The sequence below is a fragment of the Haemorhous mexicanus genome, chromosome 4 (genome assembly GCF_027477595.1).
Source record: "Haemorhous mexicanus isolate bHaeMex1 chromosome 4, bHaeMex1.pri, whole genome shotgun sequence".
NCBI classification, from domain to species: Eukaryota; Metazoa; Chordata; class Aves; order Passeriformes; family Fringillidae; genus Haemorhous; species Haemorhous mexicanus.
The window spans coordinates 7,041,080-7,063,738 of NC_082344.1; positions in this window are offsets into that span (position 1 = coordinate 7,041,080).

Sequence of the window (22,659 nt, forward strand, 5' to 3'; positions counted from 1 at the left end):
TTTGTCCCCCTTGTATTTTGAATAGTGGGAGATGTAGATCTTTTGAAGATAGTGAGCATGTGTTCCACAGAAAAGCTAAGAGGGGGAATGTGGCAAGATCAACAAAATTACTCCTCTTGAAGAGAAATTATGTGGGAGGGCACTCAGTAATACTCTAGCTGTTTTAACCCACCTCCCTTCCTTGATGATGCTCTGGAACATGAGGATGATGCTGGTCATTTGCTAAAGTTATGATTCAGTGGGAAATCCTGATTTTTTTCTGCATATGCTGTCAGCAAGTGAGAGGGCAGGGGGTGAACGACACAGGGAGTCACAGGATAAACTTCTCCCCAGTGGGTGCCCTTCATTCTGAGAGGATTGAGCAGGATCAGACAAAAACAGACTTGTAAACAGAATTTTTGCAAATGCTTCTTCAAGTCCAGCTAGAAATCTGATCCCTCAGTGTTTTGATATTTACCAAGAGATGCAGTGGTTTTTTTTTTTTTTTCAGTCTGTTTGTTGGTGTTGAAAAAAAATCTGAGGAATATGTTGCTTCATAAGAAGAATGTCTACATTTTTAAAATGAATTTATGGTAAAAAAGAAACATTCTGGATAAAATTAATCTGCTGCTGGTGGTCTGTGACACAGGCAACATGTAGCAAGAGCCTGATAAGAAGTATTTCCAGTCCTGCTGCTATTCTGCTTGTAATGCAGCAATACTTATATTCAGAGTTGGGCTTTGATGGGAATAAAAGTCTGATAATGTTCATCTTCATAAAATAATTCTTCCCCTTGTTGCTATTGTTTTGTTTTGAATTTTGCAGGTATTTTTTAATCTCAGTACTTTCAGTGCCCTTAATTTGTGATGGATATTATGCAATAGCTAATTTCACTAGCTCTGTTCATTTCATTAAACTGGTATATTATCTGGTTTAATAAATAGGTCTTTCTCACTAAGGAGGGATCATCTAATGGGCCAAATGATGTCTTTCAGGGCAAGACTGAGATGCATCATAGTGCCTTCTGACAATAAAGGCTATTAGAAACCAGAGCTACCAGGGTCAGCTTCCTCTGCAGAAAAATTTGCCCCAGATTGAAATATTCAGTGAGTCATGTGGGGAAAAAAAAAATCCTGGAGTACTGTTTTCCTTCTGTGTAACTAAAGCTGGAGGCAAACAGGTTCCTTTCTTTTTGGAAATGATGCATGGTAGAAAGTCTCTCAATGAGAAAAAATATCTGAAGCAGATGGAGGTGCTGAAACAGCAACCTGACAGCTGAGGAGAGCACAGGGATGCAAGGCACAAAAGCTGAAAGTGCTCTGTGGAGAGAGCCTGAAAAGGTCTGGAGGAGAGGAGAAGAAATTTCCAGCATGAAGATAAAAGGACACAGAGAATAAGAAACCACCAAGTCAGAGGAAGGGCAAGATATAAATACCACCAAGGAAACTTTTATCAAAGATTACATGAGATGGGGAAGGCTGGAAGGGAGAAAATAGGAGACAAGAGACAAAGACAAAACAAATATTTTGTTGCTCTTGAAAATCTGTTCAGACAGAAGTTGCTTCATTTATAAAGAATCTTCTCCAGGCAGTTAATTAGCTTTGTCAGTCAGCTGTCCTAAACCAGATTATTGAACTGTTTCATATTTGAAATTCTTTAAACTAACGTCTTGACATTGCCAGTAGGTGTGTTAATAATCTGAAGACATGAGAAGAATTTATTAGCTTTGGTGTGCCTGTCTGGGAAATGTAGTAGAGAGTTAACTTCATATTATCCAAACACAACTTGAGCTTTCCCTTGAAAGGTTCTAATTGCATTTGGAAAATGCTATTAGCTTACTTTGAGGTGGGAAATAGCGGCTGCATGAGTGCCGCATGGCCAAGGAGAAGTATGAAAAAGGGAAAGAATTTTTATTATTGTTTTCAGCTAGGAGATCCTAGCATTTTCTGACATGATCTGAGGGCAATCTTAAGCTGTTTTGATTGCTGTCTAAATGCTGAATTGGGCTGAAAATCTGTTGTAAATGTTCCTATGGATTTATCTGCTTGGCATGGTGTTTTTTTTCCTTCCCAAAGTCTTTATTCACAATAGCCCTGTTGATTTCAACAGTATGTGTATTTTACAGGAATATCTCTGTGTATGTGTGGGTGTGTCCATTTGTGTGTGCACCATTATTTGCAATTTATTTCCCCCAATTTTCCTTTTTTCCAAACTAACCAGCATGTAATCATTATTTTTTATTTTTAACCTTCTCATCAGCATTTACATTTCTAGTAGTAAGAAAAACCTATCATGTCTCACATGAACTATCTATGCCCTCCAAATTTAAGTTTGTTAGTTTTTTCATTATTTAGAAAGTAGTATCCCATCTCATCTCCCTTTCTGACTACTGACTTAGTCTTCTTGACAGGCTGGCCCCTGTTTCCTGTGCCTACTGTGAACTGCTTTGGCCTTTAGTCTCTTTGCTAAAATAGTCCTTAAAAAAAAACCTATTCAATTTATTCAATTTCCTGCATTTTATTCCATTCAATTCACACACTCATGTGGTTAATGTTTAAGTCTTGTGTCACCTGTCTTCTGAATCTTACTAATTCCTCTGTTCTGTGGATTTCTTCATGAGAAAAGCCATCCCAAAGAGACCTTGTGGTCCAGAGGATGCAAAATACATAGAAGCTCTGCTTAGATCCTGCAGCTCCTGGAGCATGCTTAGAATGGCCTCATTCTTCAGGGAATTTAACTCAAATAATGAGATTAACTCAGATCACACTGTAGCATGTACAAAGTAATGTTTTTATGAAGACTTATAGGTTGCCCAAATTCACATTTCTCAACCTGCTGACCATGCAGTGGTCACAGCTCAGGAGTACACTGTGACCCAGATTTCCTCCGTTCCCATCTAACAGAATCCTCTCTTGTATTTCCAGTGCAATATTTTATCACACTCTAACCAGTTTTATAGTGTCTGATTCTTGAAGAATAACAATGTAAAAATATAATGAAGTTTTCATTTTGTGATCTCTGACTTTGCCTGGCAGATGGTGGTATTGCCTGTAGATCATTCCTCACAAAGCAAGCAGTGCACAGCTCTGCCAGCTTTATCACACTCTACTTCATACTCATCTCTGGCCAGCTTCCTACAGCCACTTATAATTAATAGTCTCAAAGTCTCTGCTGTGCCTCTAACATTCCAGATTTTAATCTCTCTTATCATCCATCTTACCTCTACTCACCTTGCATGAGTAATAATTAACCTCTCATTTTCTTTTTCCCATTCCCTTTTGACAAAGCCACTTATCTTCTGTCTTTTGAGTCCGTTTTTTTTTTTTTTTCATTTTGAGAATTTTGGTAAAAATTCCTTGTCCTCCTCCCAAGTTGTTCTCTACACATATCTGTCTTGTGTCTTGCCTGCACATCTCATTAGCTTTTGGACTTTGATCAAAGATCTGCTCAGTTCATAGTTGTCATTATAATTGTCATTAAAATTTTTAAAATATTACCACTTATTTCATTTTCACCTGATCAAACTTTATAATTACCAAGTATGTCAGCCTTTGACATTAGATGTTGTGCATTGAAAAACATCAAACATTTAGAATATTTCATTTTGAGGGAAAAAATAGTAATAATAAAAATCTGTGCTGTAGAAAATGAGTCTTAGAGTACATGTAAAAATATCTGCAAGAATTACACACTATTTTAGGAGACTTCATTGCAAATTGAAGGTTTGTAATCATAGTGTTTGGGATAAAGGACTACTGATTGCAACTTGGTCCAATGAATTGTCATGCAGATTTTGTTAGAAACTTCAAGGAGATTTTATTCCATATGTTTCAAAGGGATTTCCAATTTCTTTGCACCTCAGCCTAAATGATAAATGGCAGCACTATTCTGCAGAAAAGGTATCCCTGAATTTCTTCCTCTGGCGAGAATTTTAAGGAAAGATTAAGATAAAAGGAATTTTTAGGCTTCACTTTGCAAAGCTGCCTGGAGCTCTGATTGCCCAAGTTTAATGTTAATAATTTTGAAAAGCTTGGTCTCTTTTTTCCCTGACTTTGGGGTTACACCAATACTGGTCACTGTTACTAATGATCTACTTGTAGTTGCACCAGTCTACCTGCTCATTCTGCTAGCAGACTGGGATGTTAAGGTCACACACTAAAGTAATGTTCAAAAAAACACCAAATAACAAACCATGGTGTCCCTTATAGACTGGGTATATTTGAATAGTGGGACAGTTTCATGGCATTGGAAAACAAATTAAGAGTTCATGTAATTTGATCACTTTTCAAAAAGTTTGCTTGCTAGTAAGAAAGGAAGATGTGCTGCCTATCACTTGCAGGGTCTCACAGAAGAATCTGAAGGAAAGATGGGCATCAGTTAAGAATAAATAAACAGGACATTCCCAAACCAAAAAGGATGTAAAAAAGATGATGTTTATCTTTTTATGATCCCAAAGTGTGAGAGTTCTCTGATATTTAGTGCAGAGTTATTGTTAGTTCCTTTAGGAATGAATAATTATCACTAGTAAACACTAATTCAGCAATGCATTAATTAATTGCACATTGTTGCCTGATGTAAATTCTTTATATGAATGAGTTTAATTTGTATGAATTCTTGGCCTTCAACAGACAGCCTGGATTTCTGACAGGAGGAACCACTTCAAAATTAATTGGGCTTTTTTAATGATTTTAATTGTATGATCCCAAGTATAGTCTATATATTATTGTAGTAGCCAATATATATAATTATTATGGTCAAAAATGGTAAGCTTTGCCAATGTAGGCCAAAGTTCTCTATTTTCAAGTGGTGAATCCCAGCAGCTCAGTAACTCAAATGTGAGTGTCTCATGTGACAACTTCATCCTGCAAGTAAGATCCAATGAATCTTAACCTGAACAGAAGAAAACAGAATGATTTGCCAATAGTGATCTACAATGACCTTAACACCTTTCCAAACCCACTATGCTTTGGCACTTGGATTCATCAGTAGCAAGCTAGTCACATGAACATGGTGTAGTAAACAGACTGAGGATTTGAAAAATTGTGGGGTTTTCTGCTTAGATTCCCCAGGTTATATCTGCACTTGCTGTCAGCCTAGGTTACACCAGTTGTGTTACCACAGTCCTTCATTGGCAAGGGACTAGATTTACCCTACTAATGTAGTTTTAGTTGGGGAAAAGGATGCTTTGCTTCAGGACAAGTTTCTGCCCATACTGTATTTTTTAACTGCCTTGTTATAATATCTTTGCTACAAAAGTACCACCAAAGATTTCTAATCTTGAAACATGGAGACATTGCTCTTATGGATGTGACTGCTAAAGGTTTGAGCATGCCAAATTTTTGCAGACCTATGGAGAGCTTAGAGGTCTGCTTTTTTCTTATCTTGGAGATAAGATTAATTCTTACCCTAAAAGCTGGGATATTTTGCTCTTTGCTTCAAATGAATCACTTGGTAACTTACAAAAGGAATTGGTATCTCTAATAATGAAGAAGCAAATACTAGAGTTGATGAGCATTTCTGGGAATGTTTTTAAATCTTGTTCATATCTTATATTTTTATTCTTACTTAAATAGGTTTTCATGTGATAGGAAACATTTGTTCCAATGCTTCAAAAGGTATTTTTTATGCACTGATTTATTTTTTCCTCCCTCATTACTTCAGTTAAAGGACCCAAGTTTGGTTTCAGGCCTTCAGTTTGCAATTATATCTTGGACTGTTTGAGAGCTGGAGTTGTGTCTCTTCACAGTTGTGATTAATGTACTTTGCCTATTAAACTTGGCCTTAGAAACTTTAGCTTTCTTTCCCAACATGTGTGGAAATGTGAATAAGGAACGTGTTTGAAAGTAAATATGGTTTTCAGCTGTTGTAAATACTATAGCATTATCAGAGATAATCATGTCAGTTCCAGGTAATTCCTTCTGGGGGAAGAATTTGGTGACAAAGACTGGTGCTTTTGATGCTCTCAGTTAAAGTGGAGCTCAGCTTTTTGTTTGCATCCTGTCTTGTTTTGGTACTTCCAGTTTTTTTTGAACTGTGTTGTGAAGAGTAGCTCTGAGGTCCTTGGAGAAGCTGTGCCTCCAAGCATGCAAACCCTGAGCCTGCTTTCTGGGAGCCATGACTCTCCAGCAGCCTTTTGTACCCCTCTTGAGTCCATTGAATCAAAATGAATCAGGAACTTATTTACATGCAACTTCCCTTCCACTTTAAACACAAACACAGCCATCTGCCTGACAGAGTAATGCTGACGAAATTCAGTGTACTAGGACATAAAAAGAGAACACTGTAGTGGATCAAAATATATTCTCTGACTCAACATGAAATTTGAAGACTGTAATTCATCATTCTGAGGACAAAACCAGCTGATGCAGGCATGTGATAGTGTATTTTTTGTTTTGTTTTGTTTTTTTAAGATGTTTTAATACATACACTGACTGGTAACTCAAAAAACCTACATGTTTTAAGTTGCACATGTTCCTTAAATAGACATAGGTACCAAAGGAAATACAAAGATGTTTTGGGGGCTGGCAAAATTATAGAGCTGGTGTAAATTCAGAGCACTAGGTATTGAAGGGCAGTTGTAATGAAATGGGGTCTAAATTTATGGATGGAATATAGTATAGGTATAGAATTTTTAAAAAACACAGTTAAGGGTACAGTAATAAACACATTAATATTAGCTACTGTATGTAACTTCAAACTAATGTTTAAAATGCCATCCATATGTAAATATGTACACATGCCAGAAGGAGAAGCAAAAATGAAGAGTTTTTATATAGAGAAAAAGAGAATACTAAGGAAGAAAATAAGAGATGATTTATCTGTGCTATGTAGAAATTATTGATGTTTTTATGTATAGAGAACAAATAGAACAGAAGACACACAAAGAGAAAAAAATGAGCTTAAAGAGTTTGGTAAATCACTATTTGTTTTGACATTTTGATGTGAGCAAAAACTGTTGGAACTGCTCAAACCCTTCAAAAATAGAAAGTGAAAGGATAAAAGTTATTGATTCATAGTGAGCATAAATTACAGGTCACTTATTAACCAAGCAGATCAATATTAAGTGTCACATTACATTAATTAATTTTGTGTCTAAATTACTTACTGACAGATTTCAGAAGTGGTTCATTCTTCAGTAGGACCGAATATGCAATCTGTCTATTTCCCACATTTCAATGTTTAGTTTAAATGTTTTCTAGAGGTCTGAACTGGAGAAACTCTTTGGAAGCTGAGGACAATAAAGGGAGCACAGGGATTTCCAGCAGCATTCAGTTGAGGAAAGACCCTACTTTGGGTTGAGACATGATAGCAAGTACAATCTGCAGGAGTGCATGATGTGACTGGCTTCACTCATGAGGCAGAAAAAGCTGGCCTGGCAACCTGGGCACTGATGTAGATGTGGAGAGATCTAGCAAAGTTGTCTGGCTCAGATATGGATCCATTTTTCCTTTTGAGACCTTAAAATTCCTTGCATATCTAAACAGGCAATGGTGGAAATCAAACAAGAGCTTGGATATGAAGTCCCTGGATTACCCTGGAAAATGTTTTTGACCATGAAGCACCCAGCAAGTCTAGTATTGCTGGTGCTGAACAAAACCCCGAGGCACCTGGCTGTAAGGATGTCAAAGAAGCACCTTGTGACTCCAGCTTTAATTGCTGGAATGTAAAAGGAACTATTCTGAAATAAATCTGAGGCCAACCTCAAGAAAGATATCCACCAAGTAATTTTTCCAAAGGAAGGGCTCTATAAAATTGTACAAATAAACTAGAGTCATAGTATATATTAATAGAATTTAAATGCAGGCAAGTTTTCTCTTGTATTACTCCTGGAAGAAGAACATAATCATTCTTTCTTTCTTTTTTGTCCAAAAATCCTAAAAGTGCTGAGGAAAGGGGAAATCTTTTCTAATTGCCACAGTGCTAGGAAAGTTGCCCATGACACATTTCTGTAGCTATGTGATAGCTTCTCATCTGCATCCTGTGTGATTGGAGAACAACCTGTTTCAAACATCCAAACTCAAATATTTATGTTCAGTGTTTACCAGGCTCTCATTTGTCTATTTCTCTTAAATCCTGAGTCACTGTGTGTATATTTACTCTTCTTGCCTAGAAAAAAAACCAAACTAGGGGCTGGTTGCTCTGCTTGACGACTTACAGCTAGCCAAATCTGTATTGTCCTGGCTTTTAAAATTCTCCAATTATGAAATTCACTAGAAAACTTTTCAGTTGCTTGAATACATCATTTGCAAGATCTTAGGTGCAGAGATGAGTGTTCGGGAATACGTGAACTCAGTTTTGAAACTCTTCTTCAATCAAAATCTGTAAATAGATTTTTAAAATGGAAATAAAACTAAATTAGCTGGTAATCATGCAACATTATGACATGAGAACTTGAAAAAAGCATAGCACGCTGAGCTATCGGGTTAAAAAGTGTTAACAATCTGTATTTAGGTGGGTTTTTCATGTTGAAGGGAGTACATTAGAGTAGCAACTATTGTAGGAGTTTCACCAAACTAATCAAGGTACATGTTCAATTCCTGCCATACTTGAAATAAATACTAAGAGCATTTTAGCATTGGTGTTAGGATCTTGTTATGGAAATTTATAGAACGATGCCTCTGTCCGAATTAAGATGCAAATGAGACCATATGCCAAAGTCAATAGCAGGGTGTTATTTAACATGAAATAAGAGAGAGAAATAGAAATAGAGAAGAGGTGGGGGTAGAAAAAGAGTGTCAGAGACAGATTAAGTGGAAATCACCACTCTGCAGCTGCCAGTAGCATCCCATGGATGCTCTCCATCAGATCTCGGGGCTGAGGCTCCCATGCAAACATGGAGCTCAGTGGGTTAATACACACCTGGGCTGGCTGGGAATGCCCAGGTACCTCCCCTGGAGGGGACAAGTTTGACACAGTCTGTCGTGGTTTAATGACAGCCTGGTTTCCAGTTGAGGGCAGGGGAGAGAGTGCTTCCCTGTGGGGACCGGCCGGAGCCGCTGAACGGGCTGGTTCGGAAGGCGCCATCAGCCAAGGGTGGGGATTGACGCCCGGTTAGACCCCTGGAAGGAGCACTGGAAGGAGCTTTCCCATGTAGGAAAGCACATTTAATAACGAAGGAAGCCTGGGAAAACTCTCCCTTCCCTTCCAGCCTTTAAACAGGTCGAGGCGGGCAGGCCCCGCGCAGCTGCCCCGCTCCCCGCGGGCAGGGCCGGGCCCGGGCCGGGCCGCCCGCAGGGCCCTTCCTGAAGAGGCTGGGCCTCTTCCCGGCGGGGCTGGGCCCCTTGCCCGGCAGAGCCCGCCGGTCCGCTCCGGCCAGGAGCATATACCGGCATGGGAAGCAATCATTCGGCCAGAACCAGCGCTGACAGGCTGGGGACTGCCCCGAGGCCAGGAGCGGCAGTGGCCGCCGCTGGCCCGGCCCGGCCCGGGAGCGGCCTCATGGCCCAGAGTGAGCGGCCGGGGCCACTGCTGGCTTGGCATGACTCGCCGGGAAAATGGGCTTTGTTTTGTGGAAAAACGCCAGTCACTTGTTTTTTCAAATGTTAAAAGTTTAACGATAATAAAGTGGTTATAAAAATAGCGATATAATTAGAGTAATAATAATTTGGACAATTAGGATTGGGACAATGTGAGGCAATAGAAACAAAGAGTTACTGACAGTCCGGGTACCTTTTTCTGGGCAACATAAGCCCGGAAAAGGACCCACGTTGACAGAGGATTAACCCTTAAAAGCAATAACCTGTTGCATATTCATACATGTCATACATGATGCATAAATTCCATTCAAACACAGGATTCTGTCTGGTCGGTGTCACTTTCTTCCTCTGAATCCTGACGGCGTCTTCAGGGCTGATCGAGGTGGGAAGAATTCATTTCTTCTGATAACGGGGCAATAAATTCTTTTTCTCTGAAAGATTTAGGTGTCCTGTGGCTGCTATCTCAGTGCAAGTACTTTCTTTAAAAAAAGTATCTTACACAGCATAGTTTCTATTTTAACATTATGTTATAACCTAAAACTATATTTAACTCACTACTTAAGAAAATTAACACAGCATAACTTTCTAACATAACACATATAATATTCATTTTAATATTTGCAAAAAGCCAATCATAAAATACTCAAGTTGTGAATTCCTGTATTAAGGTGATAATAGCTGAATGGCAGTGAAGAATCACTTTAAAAGGGAGGAAATTCAGAAGTGGGTTATTATTGCACGGATCCTTGACCCGCCTGATGAGTTGTGCTCCTCTTGTTGCTTTTGCTATTTTACCTGTGATTGGCAAGGGAAATTCCCCAGCCAAAACCTGTATCTGAGCTGGCAGGTGAAGATGTACCTACGTGCTGATTTCTTGGGTATATGGATATTCCTTATCTAGTTGAAAGCATTAACATGTGTGCTGAAATCAAAATTTGTTTTGCTAGATGACTAGGCAATGATGTGCATGTGGAAGAGTGTGCTGCTCTTTAAGTCTGAACATTTTACAAAGATGCAGAAATACAGTGTTCAGAGACAAGGCTGGCATTAAACGTGTACTGAAATGCTTATCTGAACCAAGACATGGAGGCAACTCCTAAGATAAAGCTGATACTGAAATTTTCCTGTCCAGTTAAAAATTTGGATGTAGGTCGATCAGAGATTGGAAATCTTTATGTATGGCAGTTTTTTGTTCTCTGTCTTCTCTTGGCAAGTCAGGAGACTAAGGTGTATCTACATTTTCCATCTAACTTAGGTAAAAGTAAGACAAAAAGTGAGAGGAGCTGAAAAGTGACCCTCCATTTAGAAATGCCAGATGTGAAAAGAAGGTTGTGATGTTTACTCAAAGGATTTTCTCTTTGCCAAAAGATACTTACATATAGAAGATTTAGATGTCCCAGCAGCATATGATTAAAATTTGTGATGGCATTTGGATGTCCCTTCTAGACCTAAAAAATTTAATGTTGCCTCTGGCTTCTGTGTCATTAAATTTAAATTAGAATTTCTAATTCTTTCAGAGTGCCAGAAATATTTTGTAAATAGTATTTTGCAGTGAAAAGCCTGGGCTTTTGGGATTTTGAGAAGAGTTATTTTTAGACAATAGTCCGTGTCTAAGTCAATCTTTGAGAAGGATATAGAAAAAAATGGAGGAAATATGAACTGCCTCCTTAGCAAGTGAACTCTGTCATATTAAATAAAATGGAGGGAAAGTGAGTAAGACCCAGTGCCATTGAACAGAGATCTCAGGCTCATGTTGCAAAGTGTAGAATTGTCACTCTTAAGTAAATATGAAACTGTGTGTTCAAATACATTCTAGCCTTCAGTTTCAGGTTCATCAGTTTGATGCATTTGACAGTAAAAGTAATTTTTAATTGTGAAAAATGGCTTAAGTTTTTTATTGCCTTGTGTAGAGGTTTTGGTTTGCTAATTGTTCAATTTCCTGGCTAATGCACCAATTATGTAGTGGGTCTAGTGTTGCCTAAATGCCAGTGCACTTACTGGAATATATTTATTCATTTTTCTGCTGTGAGATAAGCACCAGGAGAAGGAAGGTAAAGCAGGCACAAACTTTAAAGGGTAGAAAGAAAACTTTATTAACAGGAAAAAACAATAAGGAAAAAACCCCAAGAATAAACCTTCAGAACATTTCTCCCCCACATTTCCTTTTCTTTTCCACTGACAACATACAGGGACTTTCAGTCACTTATGCCAACTAGGGAAAAAAGTAGCCATCCAGGAAAAGAAAAAAAGCAAAGTAAAGGGAAAGGCAGATAATCACTTTCAACTGAAAAACTTGTTGAATTGAAAAAAAAAAGTTAGATACTTTGGCAGTACATTGTAATGAGATGAGTGAAGCATGCTCCTTTGAAGAGGGAAGATGGATTCAAAATTAAACACTGGAACAGGTGTAAATGAAGACTTTTCTTTAGTGAAAGTGCAATCCAGTCTCTCTTATTTTAAAAATTCAGCTTTGTTGTGGTGTTTTCTGGAATCAATTTTTTAATAGAATGGCTCCCATCCAGGGATAGTTAAGTAAGCTTAGAGAGGCTTAAAGACATTATCCCTGGGGGAAAAGAAATATGTGCAGTAAAGAGTGTGTTTCTGGTATGAATGTTATATAAAATCATCTCCTATACAAAAGCATCTCCTAGCAGTGCACACTATAAAATTATAATTGTGTGATTAAAAAAAAAGCTCTCTTGAAAGAGAGACATCCTGCTTCCACCCCAGAAAATTTAATAATGAAGCAAAGTCTGCAATCATTAAGTCCAATGTGTGTGTACATATGTATATATGTTAAAAAATGCTTGGGACAACTGTAAACCTAAAAACCTCCTTGGTCATGTTTGGGATTCTTAAGTGAAACTTGAGTATTACAATTTTTTCTCTCCACATATGGCTTAAAAAGTGATGAGAGAGAAAAGCCAAAATGAAAGAGGAAAAAAGGGTTTCAAAAACATTCCTCCAAAAGACAAAAAGAAGAAGCTCTCTTCCCTAGACTCAGAAGCTGACGAGGGTGACCTCACAAGTTACTATTTGGCTCCTGTTTGTTATTCCTGCTAGCTGATTGCAAAAATTAACTTTAAGCATTTATGTATTCTGCAGTTGCTATTTAGGTCATGACCTTGTAGCAATGACTTTCACAGACTAACTGCTATGTGTAAGGGAAGAAGGGAAGATAAAGAGGAATTTTGAATTTTCTTTTTTTAAAAATTTTTCTGACTGGGCCTCTTTTTCAAGACAAGGTTTGTAGGAATTAAACAATTTATATTTTAAGTAATTTTATTATAATTCTTTAAGAAGTTATTCCTTGCCCTGTCGCTTGGATATAGAGGCTGAGCACATCTGATCACATCTTTTGCTTGTCTCTGAAATAATCAGCTATCATCTGTTCCTTTTGAAATGAAGACCCTTGAAGTGAACACAATATACCACTTGAATACAAATTTGATTTCTATGATGACTTTATGCAATCTTCCACTTTATTCTACTCCCTTTCTTATGTATATTAGCAATGTATTGCTTTTTTAACTGACTGAACAGTGTTACTGTTCTTTCAGAAGAGTTTCATTTGGGATTCAGACATTTCCAGAGCTCCAAGTGTCTTTAATGTGTTAACATTTCATGTGTAAATTCTCCTTCTCTGCAACTGGTTTCCTTTTATTTCTTCCACAAAGTTGTTTCCAATAGTCTTCTCAGTATCTCGAGAATGTATGAAGTATCTCATACTCACTTCATTTCATGTGGTAAACACAACTTTATGGATAAGATTTTTTTCCTAGTCTAGTCAGAGTCCTCTGAGAAGTCCTACAGGACAGAATTTTTGGACTCATGCTGTCCTATACGTGTATTGCTTTAAAGTTGTCCTTGTGCAGAAATACACCTCCAACTAGTTATTTGGGGCGATGATCTTTTTCCATCTGAGCTGACACCAGGGAAGCAATTTCTGGCTTGATTAGGTGCTTACCATGACTTTCAAGTTGGTTGCTTGAGGATGACCTGTATTTGAGAGTTTATTTCCAGCTGGCTCCCCCTGCCTTCTAAATAATGCTCTGGGCTCCATACTGCTCATGGATGGCATCCTGAAGCAGCCCTCTGTCATGGTGCAAGACCTTTTAGTTGTTTCAGGTTCTGAAATCCCTTTCAGTTATCTTCCTATTTTGGGCAGATGAACCTTAGCCTGTGAGTTGTGGATCTCTAATGGAGTTGATGGGAGGGGTGAGCTTGGTCAGCCATACCTTGGGAAGTCTGTGAGTGATGTGACACGTGGAGGAAAGAATTTTGGAAAAGGGAAAGTAAAATGCTGCTGGGAGCTGATTTGTACCTGCTGCTGGAGGAAACATTCTCCAGATCAGCCGCTGCCCTCCTCAAGCCAGGTAAGGCAACACGTGGAACCTTTTTCCTGTGAGACTTTTCCAAAGAAAGAGGATTCACTCATGACCTGATGTTTGATTTACTGTGCCCTGCAGATATTTCTGAACAGGTGGGCTTGCTTGGGTTCAGCAGGAGGGCAAGACTGATAAACAAATTGGTACAACTGGATAGCTGAAGGTTGCCTGCCAGAATCCTGATTAATGTGACTCCACATTAAGTATGTAGTAGAAGCCTGAAAAGAAAAGCCCTTTAGTAGATCCACTGAGAATAGGGGAAGCAGTGATAGAAGTAATCCATTCAAGATTTTACACTTTTATTGAGTTCAAAATGAATCTGATGAATTTTTTTTTTTTAATCTCCATAGTTCAAGTACTAAACGTTTTTTTCCTTGGTACTGGAATTTTTAACTTTTATATTTTGCTCATGGATATTAAGGGAGGTGTATTTTTATGGATATTAAGTGGTTGCTACTATAATGTTGCATAAATCTCTGACAAGATACAGCATAATTTCTTCTGAGGCATATACAATTTTTAAAAAGCCTTTTAAGGAAAGAAGTCTACTGATTGCATTCCATAACTATGAAATGTCTTGCATAAAATATCATAAACATGGAAACTTCTTGCATTAAAAGATGGTAATATATGCAGCTGCCTCTAGTAAAGGACACAGCTATGCCAATGGCATCAATACTTCTTCAGTAACTGTTAGAAGCATACTTTGAAAAACATAGTAGCTGACTAGCATTTTATTATTTTACTAGTTTTTTGATGCAGGAAAACATTTATAGCAACTAAGTGTGAAACTTGAGAGGGGGGGTGAAATTTCACTTTCTATTGAGGTCTTGACAAAAGTCAATAAAGAGAAATAAATTCTTGCTGCCTTAAATCAAAATGGCAAATCTGGTTGGCATGATTATATCAGGGGAACCTCCACCCTTCCTGTCTGTTCAGGGCTGACAGAGAACTACCTAGAGCACAGGTAATTCCTGTAAATTCACTTTTTGGGGTTTTCTTGTGGGCAGTGCAAAGTTCCATCTTCTGATGCCGTTCCCCCTCTTTTTTTCCCCTCTTCCCTCCCTCCCCCAAACACCACTGGGAAACTAGCTCAGAAAAACCAGTAGTCTTTAACCTATAAGCAGCTTCTTCCTAATGTCTCTTTCCTAAAGGTACTAAAGGTAAAATTATGCCTTGAGGGTGTTTCCAAGGAGTTGCTGCAATGGTGTGTCCAGTGTAGCTCCTCTTTCAGGACTGTCTGGTATGATCTCAGCATGTCTCTTTGCCCAGAGAATTTAGCTGTATCTGTCACAGTTATAACTTCTATGTAATAATTCTCACAGTGGAGAAATCTAGTGCCTGTGAATTGCTTGCCCTTCTTGGAATTATCACTCTGAGTAAAATATTTCTCTTGAATCTGCCTGTAGAGTGACACTGTAATAATAAATATGCACACCTAACTTAAAATTGTGAACTGATTTTGTGCAAATTCAATTTAAATGTAAGGCATCAGGATCATTATTAATTTAAAAAGAAAAATCAAGTTATGTTCTTTTAATATGACATTATTTTACAGAGTTAAGGAAATGGTGATGGGGTTATTAATAACTAGATTGTCTTCAGTCTAGCAATTAAAACATGATGCTTATATACTGTGGGTAAGACTTTCAGCAAAAATATAATAAAAGTGTAGATTGCCTGTTTTAAGTAAAGAATGCCCCAAGATAGGAGAAGACCTTACATCCTGACTAGGTGTAAGGATGCTTATTTGCAAGTAGGAAGACCCGGGGTCATGTCCTGCTTCCTAGATTTTCTGAGCTCTGGATAACATGTGTTCACTGTAAAATACCTATGCTGCATTCCAAACCTGCGTGTTCCTTTCTTTGTATACTAGGAGTCTAATGGTAGTTGTCCTTTCTTCAGTATATCATGGAGTTCAGAATTTAGGATATTCTTACAGACTGAGGCTTGTAGTAGCAGATCCCAGGCTTTGTTGTGCAAAATGTCTTTTAAGGGAACAATACATTGCAGGTCTTTATCATCATAAGGTGATTAGGCCAAGAAGAAGGCTATTGTTGTGGCTTTTGGCTTGGAGGCACACAGTGCCAGCAAATCAGGCTGCTGCCTACAGAAACACTCTGGGTTATTTTCTCATTTAAATACAAGCAAAACTAAATGACCGTAACAGGAGAATTGATTTTTGCTTTCTGGATTTTTTTCTGCCATAGGGAATGCCATTGTTTTGCCTGAAGTTGTCCCAGATGCTTCTTACAGAAAAATAGAAGTGCATCAAGAAAGGCAAATTCAGTGTGAAAGCACACACACTCTTTTGAGTTTTGGATAAGTTGAATTTGGGGAAGGTTAAAAAAAAAAATCTTCATACAGAAGGATGTATATTAAAAAAGTGTTCAACAACTGCAGTAAAATAACCTGTTGAACATGACAGACTGAAATTATCGTCATACTGATTAAAAAAGGAAAAAGGGAAAGAAGTACTGATCTCTCAAGGCTTTCATCAGCTTGGGCTAACTTTGAAGTACATCTAGAAAATAGGCCTTATCCTTCTTTGACTTTGAACTGAACCAGGAATGTTACAGAAATGGCTTTGGATCATATATTTGAGGAACAAACTTACATTTTAAGAGATTTATGGTTGGAAGTAAGACTCTGACTGTGTTCCATTTCTGGCAGTGGTCACTGTCTTGATTATTTCTCTACTTATGATGTCATAGCTTCACTATGTGAGTGCTGTCATTTTAAAAAGCCAAAATTATGCAAAAGAGTTGAGTGGGGAGTTTTTCTGCTCTGAGCTTTTTTTCTCTTTAGAACAGAGCACTGCATAGAAATTGGTGATGGTATAATAGACATTTAACATATTGATAGCTGTACAAATAAATACTTTCTTGTCAGTTTGTTTTTTCACGCAGAACCAGAGAATATTCTAAGTTAGAAGGCACCCACAAGAGTCATTGAGTCCAACTCTTGAATGTTGTGTACATTTTCTGTACACTGCCCATTTTGTACAGTTTCTACACTTTGCTTTCAGTAACCACTTATCATTTATTGTCATCATTATGCTGATCTGTGTTATTTAGGTATTAGGAGATAATGAATATAAAAAGTTGTTGATGAAACTCATAAATTACTTTCATACTTCATATTATGATAGGAGCGTTTTGAGATGAAAAATACACATGTAAGCAGAGAGCTGTGTGGCTTTTGTGGCTTTTCCTCCTTTAGTAGACATCCATGTGTCTACCTGTTACTCTGATCTCTGTTTTAAATTAAAGTTTCTGTCAGGCTGGATAACCTTTCCACTGCAGTTCATCAATGTATATTATTTATGCACTGTGCTTCTTAGATTCCACTGGAATGTATTCTTTCCATGGGAGTATCAAGAGCTATGTAATTAAGGAGTAGCATGCAGGTGAATGACCTAGATATTTCACACTATGCAGCTGGGAATAAACAAATGGTTCTCATGTAGTGGTGCATTAGCAAACAGAGGAAATAAGCTTTCATGAGAATCTTTCATCTCAATCAGGTGAACAGATACACATCAATATTTATTGCAATTGGATGTAGTGCTGAACACTTGAAAGAGTGCCACAACAATATTTAATTTAGAACAAGCCTGTCTTTGCATTGTCAGGATATTTTGTTTTACTGCTCTATGTGTCTTCTTCTGAGATCACTGTCTCCCATCAGGCACTGGTGGCCTGGAAATCCTGAAAGCAATGGCAATACATGACCTGCCCCTGGAAAACAATCATCTAATAAGAGCACCAATAAATTACATGATAAAGTTTTCTTTAAAAATGAAAAGGTGGAATGAAAAATGAAGCTATATCAAACCTTATAAGATATTTAGATAAATCTGATGGCATAAGGTTTTTTGTGAATAAGTAGTCTAAAAAAAAAATCACATTTTGATTTTCTGCTTCCCCTTTCCCTTTATGATTTCCATGAAGTCAGGCAGTGTATTTCAAATAATGTTTTTCAGCACAAGGCATGGCTATGATTTCTGCTAAGGAGGATTTTTGCCTGTTTTCTCAAGGAGAAATGGTGAAACTTCAGTGGAAAGCTGTGTACCCCTAGGCTAAGTTAGTTTTAAGAATAACTTTACAACTGATGAACTTTATCAGTTGTGCACATTTAGAATGTGTGCATGCAGGTGCTGAGAAAAAATCTCATTTGCACTGTTAGAAATAAACTCAGCTTCTGATACAATTCAGTGGGGACAAAGTCTTTGAAGCAAAATAAAATAGATTTCTTATGACGAGTCAGCAGAGCCTGCTGCCTCTTTCTCCTCCATGAGCTGAACAAAGACTCTTTACAACCAAATGGCAACTTTTTATACCCTTTCCCAGCTGGGGGTGGTCCCTGTCCCCTTTCCCCTTGGATGGATATTCAGGAATTTACATTCTCTCCTGACCACCTATTCTTCTGTCCCCTCCCTTCTTATCCTCCCTTCTTTTTGGTCCTGTCTTCAACCCTGCCCCTCTCCCAGCTCGCAGCAACACCCAACACATCAACCAGAGCAAATCCAAATCATAGATAACAACAGATAGGGAGCCAACTGCTTTCATTCTTTTACTCACTAATCCTTTCTTTGGCTGCAGCAAAATGTTTCACCTCTCACAGCATGAGGACTAGAAAATGAGTGGAATGCTGTAATTTAGCTGAACAAGTTGTTTGCAAGCTAATGCTGTGTAGGATGGTGGACATGGAAAAGTATATTGGTGAATTTTGTCCTTATGGGAAACCACACACACTCTCTGTTGAGGGTCTCTCTGTTCCAAAATTAGGCATACAGTACATTTAATATTGAAAAAGGTGCCAGTTCTTGTTTAAAGGAGTTACCTCCCTTACTGTAGAGTGATTTTTTTTGTTTTATTTTTCTTTTTTGTTTTGTTTTGTTTTTGTATAGGATTTTCGGTGATTTTTAAAAATTGTTATTTTTGTTTCTTTGCTTTGTTTTATTTTGAATTTTTTTCCTCCAGAAGACTGATGCAGCATAGGGATTGCAAGCAAAGATTCCTCTGATTCAGGTCTCATATGTGACCCAGAGAAAAATGTAGTTTGAGAAGTTTACATGGCAATCTGAGGAGGATCTTTCTTCCAAAACAAGGGGCAGTAGATTTGTATTTATTTATTTTGCAAAGTCCTGTTTCAGTAACTTTTGATGGGTTCTTGTAGGGTGTTGTCCAATTTCATGACTGAACTTGTATTCTACTCATGCTCAGCTCTTTAGGTTTAGGTTTTTTTCCCTGTGCAGGAAATAAAGGCCAGAGTTCTCAGCATCATTTACTAACTGTGACACTTTGAAAGCTTTGAGGGCACAAATTGAGGTACTTATGCACCATGGGGAATAATTTAAACAAGTATATCTTTCTCTTCAAAATACCTATTGCTACTTTAATATTAGGTCAGTGATTTTTAAATCACTTTGAAGTTTCATACAGTTTGGATTGTTTAGAGAGTCTCTGTCATTGACAGATCCACGAATTGATGTTTTCCTTGTTTATCTCCAAATCCCACAAAGAGAACTTAAAATAACTCTCCATTTAGCTGTATTTGACATACCTGTTGACTCTTCACACTCTGCATGCTTTTTGGAAGCTGGGCTTTGTTTAAACACCTGGTCCATCCAATTTCCTGCAGCTCCTGATAGCTTTTTTCTCTGTTGGTTGACCTGGGTAAGCCTTTAAGGCTACATAAAAACGAGTCTGGCACAGATAAGGGTTTGGTGTTTTAATGTTTGGTTGAACTGTACAAAGGTGTGGTGGAACTCTGAGGGGGAAAAGAAGTGTGTCTGTTCTTAAGTGTCATAGCACTTCATCTGCTTCACTTGACCCTGCAAGCCTTTTTTTCTCTTCAAAAAGCATGGAAGGGATCCTCTCCTGAGCTTCCTCCTTGCTGGCCAGGAGCTGGGTAAGCCTTCATGGATGCACTAAGTCAGAGCATCAGTCCCATTGAAAATTGTGCTGTGAACCATGGCCAAGACACATTCAGGTCACTTCTAAGTGACCTGGTAGCCATCTCTCACTTGCAGAATAATTTAGTGTGTTTAAAAGTCCCTGGACAGGCCAATAAGAAGATGAAAGTGCAGTTGTATGGGTATTGAAGTCAGCCTAAAAAATGCAATGATGTGGTTCTGTTGCTTACCATGTTTTCCTTTCCACTCCTCTTCCTCTCTTACAGCTGTCTCTGTGTAGTGCTCCTTGAGGGGTGGTGAACAGGTTCATCACACAATTATGGATAAACAAGGTTAGAATCTCTGCTGAACTAGTTAACTTTTGTTTGAAGCTAGATATTTCATTCAGCTGAGTGTCTTACTGAATATTCTGAAATGCTTGAAATACTGAAACTAGCCAAAGTTTGGCACAGTGTTTGTGAGAGTGTCATTTATTTTTCTTGATTTTGACCAGTTGGCAAACAAACCTTTAACCTAATGGCTCAATTTAGCAAAATTCCATTTTATTGTGGTGGAGCAGAGTTTTTTCCCATCTTATGAGCCTTTGATTTTCTAGTCTATGATTATTTTTTCCTTGATTTCTTTTCCTCTGGTTAATGGATTGATTTGAACGGGTTTGTTAAGGGGCTGTGTTTGATTTGTGTGTTTTGTCTCAGTAGAAATTTTGATACCCAAAGCCTAAATATGGCTTGTGTCTAACAGGAAAAAAAAAAAGCTTTATTTGAGGTTTGGGTTATTGGTGATGTTTCCATCAATCTTAATAATACCATAACTCCAGTTTTTGCACAATTTTAATAAAAGGAATACATTCAGTCTCTTGGAGTGATTGCAAAACCAATTACAGAAATGTCAGAATTTCCACAAGAAGGTAACCTTCCTCTTAGCAGTATCAGGTGAACAAAACAAACTGATCGTGATTAAAGTGTCAGGATATAATTGCATTTTCTTTCAAATAAACCATCAACTCTCAATGAATAATTAAAACAAGTCATGTTCCTCAAGATGCTGCAGTTGAGTATCTTTTATTAAAAAGTGCTAGGAGCCGTTATTAGATTTTTTTAAATGATAATTTGTTTCTTTATGTCAGATTTCATTACTTTGCTGTTCTTTGGGGGAAATTTTCTTTTCCCCAGGTTTACTGGGAGATCATAACTTGTGTCACAAGCTGTAATGAGATATACTCTCCAAGATATTTTTTCAAGGAATGTGAACACAGACTTAGGAATGGTAAGTAAATTTTAAAACCCAAGAGCTATAACATGTCTATGTAAAGCTTTGACATATAAATTAAAGAGTGTCTTTCTCCTTTTTTTTTCAATATTTTCTCTAGCTAATTGCTTACTCTCTGCTGTCTTAATAAGACATTCAGTTTTAATAAACAACATGAAACCCAGAGGGACAAGGGAGCCAGGAGAGTGGACTGTGTCCTGCTCCTTGGTGATGATGAAATATGAACTAGATCAAAGGTTTTTGCCTTGAAGAATCCACGGATGTTTTGTGGGACTGACAGGTTTTGATGTTCTTAGACTTCTGACTGGCTTATTAAACATAGTAAATTATGTACCAGAGCATTGTTTTATTATTTTTCAGGATAGAAGCAGAGATGTAAAAATATGTTTTTAATATTTTTCACTTAAGTCTCCTTCTGGGCTAATGCTTTGCTTTTTTATTTGGTCTGATCTAAGCTGGTTGCCAAATCTTCTCTGTAAAAGCCAGAAACTGTTGAAAAGATAATTTTTTTTTACCTCCAGAAACCAAAGTTAACCAAACCCTTAATTTTTCACTAATTAAAATCTGTCATCCAATTAAATTTCCAAAACAAGTATAAATTAAATGAAAACTGAGTAAAATAGTCTGTAAGACAAGTAATTGGCAGGCAGTTGTCAAATCTTGTTGCTGGTATGAATAAGCACAAAAGTTTCTTTGAGGTTTCAAACTAACCAAAGGTTAGACTATGCTATACATGGTTCTCTACAAAATACAAATTTTAAATGGGAGTTGTTCTAATACTTGTTTTTATAAAAGTGTGTAAGGAAAGAAGAACCAAAAATTCTTCCAGCTTTTGCTATTTTTGTAAAAGTGTCCCTATGGAATTTGCAGATTCTTAAGCATGGGATGCAGTGATCTTGTATAAATGAAAAAAAAAAAAAAACCATTTAAAAATAAGAAATGGGGCAAATGTGTTCAAAAACTTCTCTGTGGATGAAGGCTGTTGCCTTCCTTTTCCAAGCCACACCTTAATTGTGCATTCTCACACTAGTACTTTATCTTTGTTTGCTTGTCTCTGTATGCTGGTGGGATAAACTGGATGCTCTCCTTGGAAACTCTTTCATGAAGTTTTAGGGAAGTGTAGTGGATGCTTGTGATCAATGCACAGGATGTGGTACCAACGACTCTCCTACTTTTCAATCCCTTTTTTGATGTAGAATAGTAGTAATATTTCCTGTTCTATGCATGACAGATTTGGTCATCTTGAGTGTAAAGATTTGCTGAACATTCATGCTTTACTAAAACTAGCAAAGTTTTCTTGTTAATAGCTAATGTTATCCTCATAAGTCACACCAAAGACTTGACCCAATCTCTTGGAGATTATTTAATTGGCAAAAAATAAATAAACCAATTTGGTGATTTGATGGACTGTACATCTTCACATTTTAGTTTGCTGTAGTTCTGTACTTTCATATAAAGCCATGTAAATAGCTTGAGCATTGCAGCAATGAAACTTGAAGAAAAAGAAAATACCCTGTTCAGGTCTACAGAGATGTTTCAGCAGGATGAGTGTCTGTGCTTCACTTGCACAAAACTGTTTTCCAGGTCTTCATTATACCTGAAACAAATTACAGAAACAGACAGAACT